Raw genomic sequence first — 14,019 nt, 5'->3', positions numbered from 1 at the left:
TATAGATCTGAGTCAGATTTTAAATCCAGAACTGAATGACTGAAGGAGAAGCCAGATCCACAAGAGGACGTAGTCTATAATACCATCACCAGCGTGCACTGTACTTATCCTCTTAGACCTTCTTCAAAGGGTACTATAACCATTGATGCAAATAGCTCTATAGTGGAGGAAGGGGGACTTTTAGACTACTCGGATATTAGAAAATATGTTGAATACTGAATGAGAGTTGATACTCACAGTTTGGGGACGTGAAACATAACCATCATGCCCCTGTTGGAATGAGGATGTACAGGACAAATTAATGGAGTTAGGGTCTAGATTCAGCTTACAGTAAGTTCATTGGGGTTTTAGATACATTCATGGAGTCAGTTCCCCAGCTACTAGAATGGTCATACTTGCTAGGTGGCAGAACAGATGTATTAATTCCTCTGGTGGGAAAATTCTCAGAGTAGGGGAGTCAAAGAGAAAGACTAAAAATACCTAACCCCTAAGACAAGGAAAAAAAATAATAAACACAAAGCAATATTGTGTCCCACGGATAGAGAGAGATTGGTGCCACCCCGAAGGAACTAAATGATACACAGGTAATTATAACAGGGTGGCCAACACATGGACAGAGCAGGTTCCTGCCCAGGAGGTGTGAGCCGCCTGAGAAAACTGAAAGTCTGAACTAATCAGCAAGAAATAAGACAAAGCCAAAGGTTAGATTTTAAAAAGCGGAGCATCTGATGGGTCTTCCAGTCCTGAAGGGAGCGAGAACTGAACAACTGAAAAAGGGGCTCCAATTCTTTATTTAAGGGGGAGTAGTACATCAAAGGCAAGGATAAGGTTTCAATGGGAGGAGTCTTGTTTTGGTGCTTGTTTCTTGTGTGGCAGAGGCTTTTGCAGTAAATAGACTGATGGGCGTTTGACAAGTTACACGTATCTCTGGGAGGCGGTGCTTGAACTTGAACTGTGAAGCAGGACAGGGCACCACGTGAATTGGACATTCTCAGAATAGTGGGTTCTGACTGGGAGTTCTCAAAACCAGGCTTCCCTGCCTAATGGCTTGAACATTGCCCAGTTCACCATGGCTCATAGATGACTTCCCGCAGGTAATGGCTCTTGTCATATCTCTACTTAATTCACTAGTCCAAGTCCTTTCAAAAAAAACAAATTTTGATGGATTACATAGACTAACCAAACGTTACCAAAAAGTAGCTTCTGTTCAAGTTGTAGGGAAAGTTATTGGAACAGATGAGCCTAGACTAAGTACATGCTATGCAGCCACTTATTTGACAAGTGTATCATTTTCCATCCATCTTAGGAATCAGGACCAGAAGCAGGATCAGAAGGAAGCACATTTTCTTCACAGGGGATGGACCACTTTATACCAACTCTCCCATCCTTTCTCATGATAGAGATTGAAGGGACCTGGACCCTGTGGAATTTTTGCAAAATTTCTTTGAGTACTTTCTTTCAATGTAGAATCTTCATCTGGATGAGCAAGACTTTTACTGACAGGATAAACAAGAACTTTTAAGGTGTTGGTTACTCATGCTATAAAAGATGCAAGGATCTATATGTTAATAAATATTTTAAGGACATGCTGATTTGGGCAATGCTGCAAAATCCCTTCAAAAATAACAGAGAACCTATCAAAGCTCATCTATCCCACTATTGTAAAACAACCACAAATATCTACCAAGCGATACTGCTGTTTGAATTAGGCTAAGAACAGACATAACAATAAGTATAAGAGCTACAGAGCAAACATGCCTGCCTCTTGGGCCATGCCACCAGAAGAATCTATGATAGTAGAGGTGCCTATGGTGGAAAATATGCTTAGGGAATTTATGGCAAGCATCAGCAAGTCAATCACAAAGTGGATCAGACTGTGTGGGCCGATAGCTAGCTATTGTGGAATTAAGCTTCCATTGCAACAGAGTACATGAATAAGCTCAGGAGCAGGTGGTCTAGACGCTCATGTCACCCTTGACTGCTGCCCTTTGGTGTATACTCATTCCACCTGGAGAAAAGAAATAACTTCCACATGGGGATACTGATATAAAGTGTAAACTTGATTCAAAATGGCTTGGCTCAATATGCTGACGATGAAGGCCACAAATGGATTACAGCTACCCTCCAGCCACATTATTTGGGTTCCCTGTGAGACAGCGTTGAGGATGAACACTGCCACCAGGCAGAGCTTTGGGCAATGAACCTGGCTTTCCACTTGGTGTGGAAGGAAACTGTCCTGAGGTAATAATATATTTATATTTATAGGCAGTGGCAAATGGCCTGGAAGCATCAATAAGAGTATTAAATAATAAAGTATTGACAGATCCATGACAAGGAAGCCTTGAGAAGAGGCACATGGAGAGACATTCAAGAATTCTCGCAAAGCATGAGAATTTGTGTATATGTTCATGCCTATCAAAGACTGTCTACCATGGAAGAGGCACTAAAAAATTAAGCAGTTGGACAGTTGGTATCATTCTGCTTCAGTATCTACCTCAGTGTTGGCACAAAAGCTATCTATGATCAAAAGTAATCAATTGTGGGTATTTCCACTTCAGGATGTCGACCTTGCCAGCAACAGAGCCCTTCCTTGACACCTAGTAACAAGTAAATTAACCACATTGGACTTCTTCTGTCCTGGAAATATACTGACACTTATTTTTGGCATGGATTTGAATCTCTTTGCCTAAGTGGCTTCAGTTCACATCACTCTATGAGGACTTACAAATTTTGTTAGAACAACAAGGAATTTCACATAGTAACACTTCAGTGGAAGAAACTCCATTCACACAAAGGAGGTGACATGTTCCTCCCATACCATGGAACACACTGATCCCACCAGTGGTCTACACTACCCATAAACTGAGCTACCAGCTTTGGGAGGGTACACAGAAAGGACAGGGTTTATCTTCTAGGCAATAGTATCTAATCTAAAACCATAATGGCCTGCATAAATCCAAGGACCAAAATAGCAGCTTACCATTTCATTCAGCAATTCACTCGGGAAATACATGATTCTTATCTCTGGAGTTCTAGGCTCTGTGGATTTAGAGATTCTGGTTCCCAGAGGGAAGCACTTCTACTGCAATGCGCCACCATCCTTCCATGAAATTTTAAGCTGTGGCTGTATGCTACCTAATTATTTCAGGTTCCTCAGGTGAAAAGACCAGCTGATCAGGACAGGAAAGGTGACACATCCTGGTGGGAAGATTTGACCTTGGTCATCATGGGGACGTAGGACTGCTATGACACCTGGAAGCAGAAGAGAATATATTTGACACCTAGTGATCTCCTGTGGCATTTCTTGTTATCACCCTCTCCCATCTTGGCAATAAAAGAAGTAGTGTAGCAGCCAGGGAATGAACTCAGACTCACCTGGAGGCTTGGACTGCCCATAGGCATTAGTGTCACATACACCTGCTACATGAACTTGAAGGGGTGCGGGAAGATGATGAGTAGCAGCTGTGGTCCCATTTTCTCAGAAGAAGGTTACCAGCTGGAATTTTGGAGAATCTGCTCTGAGATACATAAACTCGCTTCATGAGGCAATTGACACTGGGTGACTCAAAGGGCAGACTGTCCTTTAAACTGGGCTGCCCTCCTCCCTTCCCCTCTTCAGGACTGAGAAACTCCCTTCTCCCACTCTGCCAGAGGTACTGGTCTATGACTCACAGCTGAGAACCAGTCCAGGGATTTTCCCTTGGCCAAATGGAGCTCTTAACTCAAGGTCACCTCTCAGTGTCAGCCCACGCCCAATATCTATCTGGTCAATGTGACTGTATAAAGTGCCAGCAACTTGCCTCAATTTCAGACACAGCTGAAAGGACATCCCAGCTTCAGAATAATTCCTTGTGGAATGAGCTGAGGGTTTTGTTGAAACTGGATCACAGGCTCAGGTTCTTCCTGTCTTCAATCTTCTTTCTCTCCTTTCCCACAGTGTGGTTCTTTTTTTGGGGGGGAGGGGGTGTTACCAGGGATTAAACTCAGGGGCACTTAACCAATAAGACATATCCCCAGACTCCCCCTCTTTATTTTTTTGTATTTTATTTAGAGACAGGGTCTCACTGGGTTGCTTAGTGCCTCACTTTTGCTGAGGCTGGCTTTGAACTTGCGATCCTCCTGTCTCAGCTTCCCCGGCCACTGGGATTACAGGCATAGGCCAACAAGTGTGGTTTTTCAGAGCACTTCCTAGACTTCCTGCTCACAGATCTCTGCCCCAAAGTCTATTTCTTGGAGAACTAAAATTATTAGGCAAAAACACAATTTCAGTCCACTCCGAGAAACTTTCGATCAGCAAGTTGAATTGGTTTACATTTACTGTGGTTACAGATGATTTCTACCATTTTCTGCGTTTTATTTCAGCTTACATATTTATCACACTACTCCTTTATTTTTGCTTTCTCATATCCTGCTTTTGGTTGATTAAAATCATACATTAAGCTCTTTACATTTTGAAGAAAAATATTGGACTTAAATCATTGAAGACTCTTATTTGTGTTTCTTATTTTACATGAATTTCTTAAATATTATTATTTATATCTTCCTCACAAAGAAGATAATTTAGTATATGCTCTGCTTCTGATTGCACCATAAAATTTCAATTGTGAATTGCTATTGATAGACATTTTTAATGTGCATTTACTTAAAAGTGTATTAAATTCTATTCATTGTTGGTTCCCACATATCTTGTGGCAATCCCCTAGAATCCTCATTCTTTCTATTGATTACTTTTTCAAGATTCTTCTTGTCAAAACTCATCTTTCTGCAGTAATGTTTCTGGGATCTTATAAACTTGAGAACTTTATATCTTACTCTTACATTTGTGTGAATTTAAACAAATATCAAATTCTGTTAGAATTTCTTTCTTTTTCTTTGAAAATATTTCATTGCACTCTTTTAGAATGCTTTGAGAAGAGTGATACCAATCAAAATCTTCTTCATAAAGTAGTTTTAATGAGCTTTTAGAACCCCTTGAATTTAAAAAATTCAGTTCAATGTTTTTAGAGATTTTATTGTTTGTTTAACTTTGTTCTGTTTGTTCTCTTTTGTTTGACTTTCTATTGATTCCTTCAAAATGAGAGCTTTCTTTCTTGTAATCTGAGAAAATAATAGGTTACTTCTTCAACGAATTCCTCCCATTCATTATTCTTTCTCTCACTTATGGGAAATCCATAGTATTGCTGCTGAGACTTCTTCTATCCTCCATATGACTTAACTCTCCATATTGATTTTTTTTTTTCATTTCTCGATCCCTTACCAATCCCTTCCTAAAATGTATTAAGAGAGTTTTGAAACTTGATCTTTCAGGTCCCTAATTTACTCTTCAAGTACTTATCCTGTTGACTTGTTTGTTAGAATTATTTCAGCCAACAATACTTCAAATTAGTTCTTGTGTGTAACTGCTTACTCCTGGCTATGTAAATGTCTTTTTGAAGACATTTTATAAATGCCTTCTCCTTCTGGTTAATTCTGCTTTTTCTAATGCAAGCTATTGAATGTGTTATCTGTCCCGTGTAGTGATTGTCTTCCTCAGGTAAGTAGTTTGGGTTCCCTGTGATATGCTTTTCTCTGGAAGTATTCAACATTAGTACAGGGAGAAGCAATCGAAGTAGCTCACTACCTTCTTAGCAGACTCCCATAAGTTTGGGACTTGGGAATGAATGTACCTCAAGACACAGGGCTTCTTGCTTTATAGACTCAACCCAGGCAAATCTACCTCACAAAGAATTACCTTGAATTTCCACCAACATTATGTTCCTGGAATACAATTTTTTTACCCTCTGTTTTTGAGAAATAGGTGTGGAGAAGAAGTAATGATCAGAGGCTGACAGTCTACCTGTACGTCTTATCTGAACCCCACCTAAGCTACATATTATCCTATGAGCCCCAAAGCAGATGTGGCATTGCTGTTTAGCTAACTTGCCTTGATTAGTGTGTAGGCAATGACCTTCCTAAGGCAATGCTAGTAGGTAGCACAGTGGTTGGGGAAACATCATGACTAAAATCTATCTACCTCTCTCCTCTCATTATGCCTAATCATCTTCTGTCTACTTTGAGGAATGGTTACCCTCTCACACTAGAACACAGTGAATTTCTGTTTCCCAAGATATTTGATAGTACATATATAGTCACATCAAAGGAAGAAAAGAATTGAAGGTTTAATTAGTTTACCTATACCCCAAAATAGAAAGTATTGAATATAAAATAAGTTTTGCCTTTCAAATATTTAACTTAGTTACATCAACCCTTCTCTTGCTTCTATGCATCTCCAGGTTTGGGCTAAAAATGAGAATAATAGAGGCCCATTTGTTTGACAATCTCTCTATTTGATCTGTGTCATTTAAATACAACTCTTCAAAGTCATATTTCTGAAAGCTCTATTAATTTCCAAAAATACATACAGAGCTCACTTTCATAATTATATAAATTTTTAATTTTCTATCTGGAGATGACATAATATTATTCTACGTACCTTATTTAGTAGAAATAAGGACCAAAAGAACAACAACAACTAAAAACCAACCAAGGCTAATTAAGCATAGGGTACAAGCTTTAATTCTGGCACTATTTCAATTTTTAGTTCTTTATGATTCATATAATATTTTGTTTTAGACAAATTAATTAGTTGTATGTGTCAAGCTAGTTAAATGCACGCTAAATATTTTCCCAAGAGAACTAAGTTGAAACTGGGTGCTATTAAAACCTTCAAATGAACAAAATCTGTTTTTAACAAGTCACACATTATTAATTGGAACTGGGTAGTGAGGCATATTTTTGGATGCTTGCCGAGAATAATTATGGAACTTCCTTTTTTTATTGTTAAAGATGAGTTAATCAAGAAAAGCTAATCCAGCTCCCTATGGCCAAAGCTAGAAGGCATAGCCCCAGCCTAACTGACCATGTAAACTTTGGATAGGATTGAAAAAGGAATTGGGGGGCAAGGGATCACTTTTGTGTTGTGATTGACACCTGAAAGAGATACTTGCCCAACTTCTTCATTTTAAATATTCACAAAATTAGATATTCAGAGAGGTAATATCATCAACCCTAAGTCAGAGCTGGTTGTGGCACACTCAGAATTATAAAATCCACCTTTGTTCCTACTGTAGCTAAGAATGGCTAAAAAACATTGCTACTTCAGTATCTTTTATTACCTATTATTCTAATTCATATTGAATAATATTATTTTTGAAAAAATTATTATAAAACATGCATACAATTTTATAAAAATTTGATTTCTAACAATTGGGTCATTGCCAGAAAGAACTTCTTGTTTTCCATATGGGGTATTTTTTTTTTTCTAGATTTGTGCTGGCTTAGCATCCATTCACGCTTTTTTTCTTCTTTTAGTAATTCATGGCATGACCTTGTCTCCATGGAGCACAGTCATGATGGGACTCTTATTTACTGTGCCCTGCCCACTCCCCTCCCCCAACTAACCCCAGCTAATACAACCAGATTCTATTTTGCAAGACTTGAACTCTCAAGGAGTGTGTGATGAAGGGCAGGAAGACATTATCACCTGAAGAACATCCATGCTGAACAGTTCTTTTTACATAAAATCAGGAGTTTTCCCTGAGTCTCACCTTCACAAAAGCTCAACTCTTCAATCTTCCTGCCATTCTTCTAATTACCTTTCCCATTGCTCTACTTACCATCCAACTCCATGATATCCTTTTTAATTTTTATTTATTTATTTATTTTTCTACATGAATTAGCTAAAATCAGTTTCTGTTGGGTGCATTGACTGGGGAGTGACTGATAACATTTTCTATCAGTATACTTGAGGAAGGGTGTGACAATGACAGAGTATATGGAACCAGGAAAAGTACTGTTTCCAATCAGCACTGAGTTGACATCATTCGTTTATTCCATGCATATGCTTGATTGGTCTTTTGTAAAATAAATAAATAATAAAGGTTGACACTTGTACTTATTACCAAAAATATGATTACTGCGCAGGCATCATCAAAATATACACCATATCTCAGTCTATAAATGAAAAGTTCCAACTGTCTTATTATTGAATGTCATGGGAAAAAAATGTAAATAAAATAAAAGTATTAGGCATAGAAGGCCTAATAAATTGTATTTGTGCATGAAATTTTTAAATTTGGTATCCATGATGATTTGTTATAAAGAATAGAAAATTGAATATATGTGTTTAAAAATAATTTTTACATGTACCTAAACTAACAAAGAAACAGTAGAAAGACCTTACCAATCCTACAAAAAAAGCACTCAATAATTATTTTATTTATTGATTTCTTGTATTTAATTTTTTATTATTATGTAAAAAATATGCATAATTTTCAGGGATAATATGATGTATTATATTATGTAATGATCAAGACAAAGTAATTAGCATATCCATCAACTTAAATATGGAATTTATTTTTAGTGAGAGTATTCAAATTCCTCCCTTATGACTCTTTTGAAATACACAATACATTATTATAACTATAGTCATCCTAATGTGCAATAAAACACTAGATCTTATTTTTCCTGTCCAATTAAAATATTGCACCCATCAATAATTATTTCAGATCTTGGGAATAGGTGATATTGGAGATACAAACAAGAGCATGCCAATCTTGAAGAGCAAATAATGTTTTTGCAAACCATCAGACAGCCTGCTCTTTCCATTCTAATTGAAGAAAAAAGAATAACAAGATGGGGCAGGGGAGAAGAAACTAGCATTACATCATATTAAGGACCTGTTGTATCAGGTGTAGTCTAGGTGATTATATTAATAATCTCAATTATCCCTAACTATCTAATTAGATAAATGCTTTAACATTTACTTTTTTAGTTAAAGAAACTAGCACTTGAATAGATTCATTTCTGTACCTTCAAAAATAATTGAGTGGGAGATCTTGATTTTTAGAGTCAAGTCAATCTGATTCTAAATTCCATGCTGATACTATTACTGTGACCACAGCTGCTGCTAAGCTAGTATTGCCACTATTACTATTACTACTCTCATTGCTATTAGGGTTCATAAGCTGGGAAGATTCCATAAAGAATGAGAAAGAAGTTACTTAGAATGCTTTCCTAAAAGAAATTTGTTTTCCATTAGTGTGCTTTAGGTGCTTATTAAGTTTTAATTATTGTGTTGGATTTTAATATACTCTGATTGAATTCTTGGGTATTCATCCTCCTTTCTCTTCTCACTTGCTTATCAAGTGGGAAAAAAATCTCTTTTTAGTCTAAATTAGTTTATCATTGCCAATTTCTGCAAGTTAATATTTGCTACTAAATCTTAATCAGACCCAGGGATGGCTCTCCTTTGACTTACCAAAACAGCAAAGGGCAAAACTACATCTTTAATGCAGCATAATGGTGATGGAGAGAAGGGATAGCAAATATTCATTTCACTAAATTGCATTTGTCTTCTGAAAATATGGCAAAAGGCTAATCCTGTGTTGTTTAAAGCAAACTTCCTTCTTTCTGTAGTACAACATAATGGTTCAGAGAGATGACCCAGGCAAAATCCATTTGATTTGAGCAAGACATGTTAGCCTTAATCTAGACCTCAGTCTCCTCATCTGAAAAGTAGGGTGCATAAAGTAAAGTAGGTTCATACATGCAAAATGTTTGCAGTTGTATTTGGCATGTAATTACCCTTAAATAAGTGTTATTTCTTATTTAAATCATGTTAAAATAAGATCAGCCATTCCTCTTCCTTTGGGGAATTGTTAGTTGTTCTGTAGAAAATAGTTAGAACAGCTGGCCTTCACCTTTTCTATGCTTCTTAATTGTTGTATTGGGCTGAGAGGGAGATCTAATTCTTTATTAGAGGCTACATGTTTACTCGACATCCAAAAATGGTAAACCTAATTAAAATGTGAATGCATGGAATAGATTAAAAGGAAGATAAGATGTGGACTAATCTAATAAAAAAGGCATTTGAGTAAAAGAAATACAAATAAAGTCTGTGTCTACATGGATGAAATTTTAAATGAGTCTTTAAAAATGGTTTCAAACTTTTATCCACTCTCCACATCAGAAGATCTTGAAAGATAAAAGGATACACTAGCAATTTACAAGTACAGTATGTCTGTACTGAAGGGACTTGATGATTCTATTAACACAGGCTTTGAAGTAGCTTAATATAAAGCACACACACTGTCTATAGATACAGCTTATGGTTGGCAAATATTCCAATAAAATCAGTTTTGTTCATACCAAGGGAAATAGCATAGCAATGGATTGAACAGCCTTTACAAATATAATAAGATATTTTAATATCTATATCTGCTCTCACAAACTTGAAAACACCATCCAAAAGAAGCCCAAAACTTTGTATAATCAAATCTTTTTATGAAGTGTGTCAGTAAGACTAAGATATTCCTGTACATCAAATCAACTTCCTCAAATAAAGTCAAATCAATGGTACATATCATTTTGCCATGATCTGAAAACATACACTTTAACTTTTAGGACAAAAAGGCAAATGAGAGAAAAATATGGGTTACCATACATTAAATACAATAATAACAAAAAAAAATCTTTCTAGGAAAATAGTGGAGGGGTATCTGAAAGTTTTTTGCACTATGATAATAATAAAAATCTGATAAATATGAAAAGAAATTTTGGTATCCAAGATCACCTGTGAAATGAGGAAACAACCACGTAAATATTCTATTGGTAGAACATAAATAAGTAACAGTCTGGGGTTGAGGATTTAGCTCAGGGGCAGGGTGTTTGCCTACCAAGTACAAGGCCCTGAGTTTGATCCTCAGCCCTGAAAAAAAAAAATGAATAAAATAATAATAAGTAAAAGTCTTCAGGGGACAAACCACATTTTCAATGTGCCAACTCTTTGACCTAGTGTCTTCATTTTTTAAGAATTTGTTCCTACAGGAGACATTTGTGTAGTGATTTGGTGTAGGCTCCCATGTGAGATTTCCAAGGGCCAAACATAGCCCATTAAATATCTCAGTATAAATTCAATTAAGTTGCTCCCTCAAGGTAAATGCTTCCTAGCCAAACGGGGTTTGACCATCAGCATATTTGAGCATCTTAGAATAGATATCCCTTTATTTCCATTAAAACAGCCAATGCTTGAAGAAAGAAATTCATACTGGGAGTGACGTGGGTGGGATGATGACTAAGACTTTCTAGCTTTCCAGTTCTTAGCCCAGAGAAAAACAGGTTTGAAGAATTGTCCATTCATATATATATATATATATATATATATATATATATATATATATATGAACTGAGGAGTCAGGTAAAAGATTATAGCACTTGATTGTAGCATAGAAGCATTATCCAGGTCACCATTCCCCATTCCCACAAACCTGGACAATGTAGAAAGAGTTAGCATTTGTGTGGGAGGAAGGAGAATAAACTAATCATCGACTTTGTTGTAGACTCCAGTTCTAGGCCAGCCTTAGTGAAATCCAGGACAAAGCCAGGAGCCCAGGTACCACGGAAACCCATAAGATACCAAGTATTAGGGCTACTCCAGTTCTAGGCAGAAATTAAGACTCCAGGCCAGCTCTGATGGCTCTGGCCTCCAGCAGACCCAGTGTCCAGGCCTGTCATGTGGGTTTTCATGTCAAACTGACCCCCATGGACACAGAATTCAGGCCAGCCAAGATGTACCTTCCCGGTCAGCACCCACAGCCCAGACTGTAGACTAACCCTCATGGGTCTGACTATTAAGTCATCACTGTGGACCAAGCCTCCAGGCCTAACCCAAGCTTCAGGTCCAGTCCACTGTAGGTCTGGCCTGTAAGAGACTCACTTTAGCTTTAAGGACATATATAAATGGAAACAGAAGGAATGGGAAAAGATGTCTCATGACAATTTTAACCAAAAGAGAGCAGGGGTAGCCACATTTATATCAGACCAAATAGATTTCAAGTTAAAAACTGTCATTAGAGACAAGAAAAGTTAATTGTATAATAATAAAGGGTTTATTTTTTATGAAGCTATAACAATTAGTATATGTGTGCCCAATTGTGGAGCATTTAAATATGTAACATGAATATTAATAGGCCTGAAGGAAGAAATAGATGCAACCCAGGATTAATAGGAACTTTAACATTTTCAACAATGGATAGATCATTCAAACACAAAATCAGTAAGAGCTGATTTAAACAACACAATAGAGCAAATAACAATAGCAGAAGAATGTATATTCTTTTCAAGAGAATGTAAAAAGTTGTCAAGGATAGATCATAAAATAGGGCATTAAAAAAATTCACGAATTTAAGAAGACTGAAATAATATCCAGTATCCTTTCTATCCACAATGATGTGAAACTGGAAATCAGTAACAAGAGAAAAATCACACAGTTCACAAAAGTGAATAACTTGCTCATGAACAACAAATGAATAAAAGTAAAAATCATAAGGAAAATGAAAAATATGTTGAGACAAATAAAAATAAGACCAAGTGTGTTGTAGCTCAGTGTAGAGTGCTTGCCTAGCATGTGTGAGGCACTGGGTTCAATTCTCAGCATCATATATATATAAATAAAATACAGGTACATCGTAGTAGTAAATGCCTACATTAAAAACAAAAGAAACATCTAAAGTAAATAACTTCATACCTCAAGTAAGTAGGAAAAGAACAAACATAGCCCTAATTCAGAAGAAAGAGGAAACAAATCATCAGAATAGAATTAAATAAAATAGAATCTAGAAAATAATACAGATCATTGACAATAAAAGTTGGATTTTTTAAAAGAAAGAAAAACAAAATTAACAAATCTTGAGCAAGAGAGACTAAGGGGAAAAAATATTCAAATGAAAGTGGAGACACTACAACAGATACCATAGAAATAGTAGGGTTAAAAGAGACTGCTATGAACAGCTACACACCACCAAGTTGGATAACTCATAGGAAATGGCAAAATTTCTAGAAGTATACAGGCTACCCAGACTGAATTATGGAGAAACAGAAAATCTGAACAGAACAATAATGAATGAGAAAAGTGAATCCATAATCAAAACTTGCCCACCCCCCAAAAGTCCAAGATCTAATAGCTTCACAGGTAAATCTATAATTTTTTAAAAAAATTAATATTAACCTTCCAAATTAATTTTATGAAGATAGCATAACCTTAGTAACAAAGCCAGACAAGGATACTAAAAAGAAAGAAAATCACAAGTTAATATCACTCATGAACATAAACACAATAATCCACAAAACAGCAGCAAATACAATTTGATAGTAGATTTAAAAGATCATACACTACAATTGTGGAATTTATCCTTAGGATATAAGGATTTTTCAACATAGACAAATCAATAAATACAGTGTACCATATTAAGATAATGTGCCAGGTTTTGGTTCGCAACTAAAAGGCTCAGGGCTCACTCCAGTTGAACTGGGCTAACTGTGCTATGCAAAATAAACACACAAGAGACACAAATACCTTTTTGTTTGGGGTCAATGTGACGGCTCCTCTGACCTTAGGGGTCCACGAGAGAGGGATAGAGAGAGAGAGATAGAGAGAGAAAGAGAGAGAGAGAGAGAGAGAGCACAAGCTGACCCCTTTTATTGAGGAGAAGCTATTCAAATGAGGCAAGGAGTCAGGTTTCAGGGGGCTGAGTCTATCTTCATGATGTCCACTGTCAGCAGGTTGACTGACACCTGGGTAGGCCACACCCAAGGGCACAGTAAGAGGAGGGGACACACACAAGGCACTTCCATGGAAGATTCTATCCTAAATAGGACAAGGGATTATATTACAAAGGAACAGGTGAGCATAGCTTCACCCATGGGGCTGTAGCAAGACACACCCATGCATGAGACACCCGACCCTCGCACCCAAGAAGGGTGGAGAAAGCTCTGCCACATTTCTGTGACTGAGCGCCTCAGCACCCAGCTGGGGAGTATGACTCAATCACTTGCAAGGTTGGTCTCCCATAATAATGGAATAGAGAAATCATCTGATTTCTATACTTTTTAAGTTTCTATACTTTTATGCATCATAATTTGACAAAATTCCATATGCTTTCATGAGAACAACTCTCAACAAATTAAATATAAAAAGAATGT

At 36.8% G+C, this 14,019-nt stretch overlaps 1 long non-coding RNA gene across 1 annotated transcript; it reads right to left on the bottom strand.

Moving 5' to 3' along the window:
- Positions 1 to 702: 702 nt before the first annotated feature.
- Positions 703 to 3,732, bottom strand: LOC144378313 (uncharacterized). Its single transcript, XR_013440011.1, has 3 exons — positions 3,376 to 3,732; positions 2,981 to 3,252; positions 703 to 952 (listed from the first exon to the last, which is right to left on the bottom strand). It is a non-coding gene; the product is annotated as an uncharacterized LOC144378313 (long non-coding RNA).
- Positions 3,733 to 14,019: the final 10,287 nt, after the last annotated feature.

The sequence above is a fragment of the Ictidomys tridecemlineatus genome, chromosome 6 (assembly GCF_052094955.1).
Source record: "Ictidomys tridecemlineatus isolate mIctTri1 chromosome 6, mIctTri1.hap1, whole genome shotgun sequence".
Taxonomy (NCBI): Eukaryota; Metazoa; Chordata; class Mammalia; order Rodentia; family Sciuridae; genus Ictidomys; species Ictidomys tridecemlineatus.
This window is presented reverse-complemented; position numbering and strand designations above follow the sequence as displayed.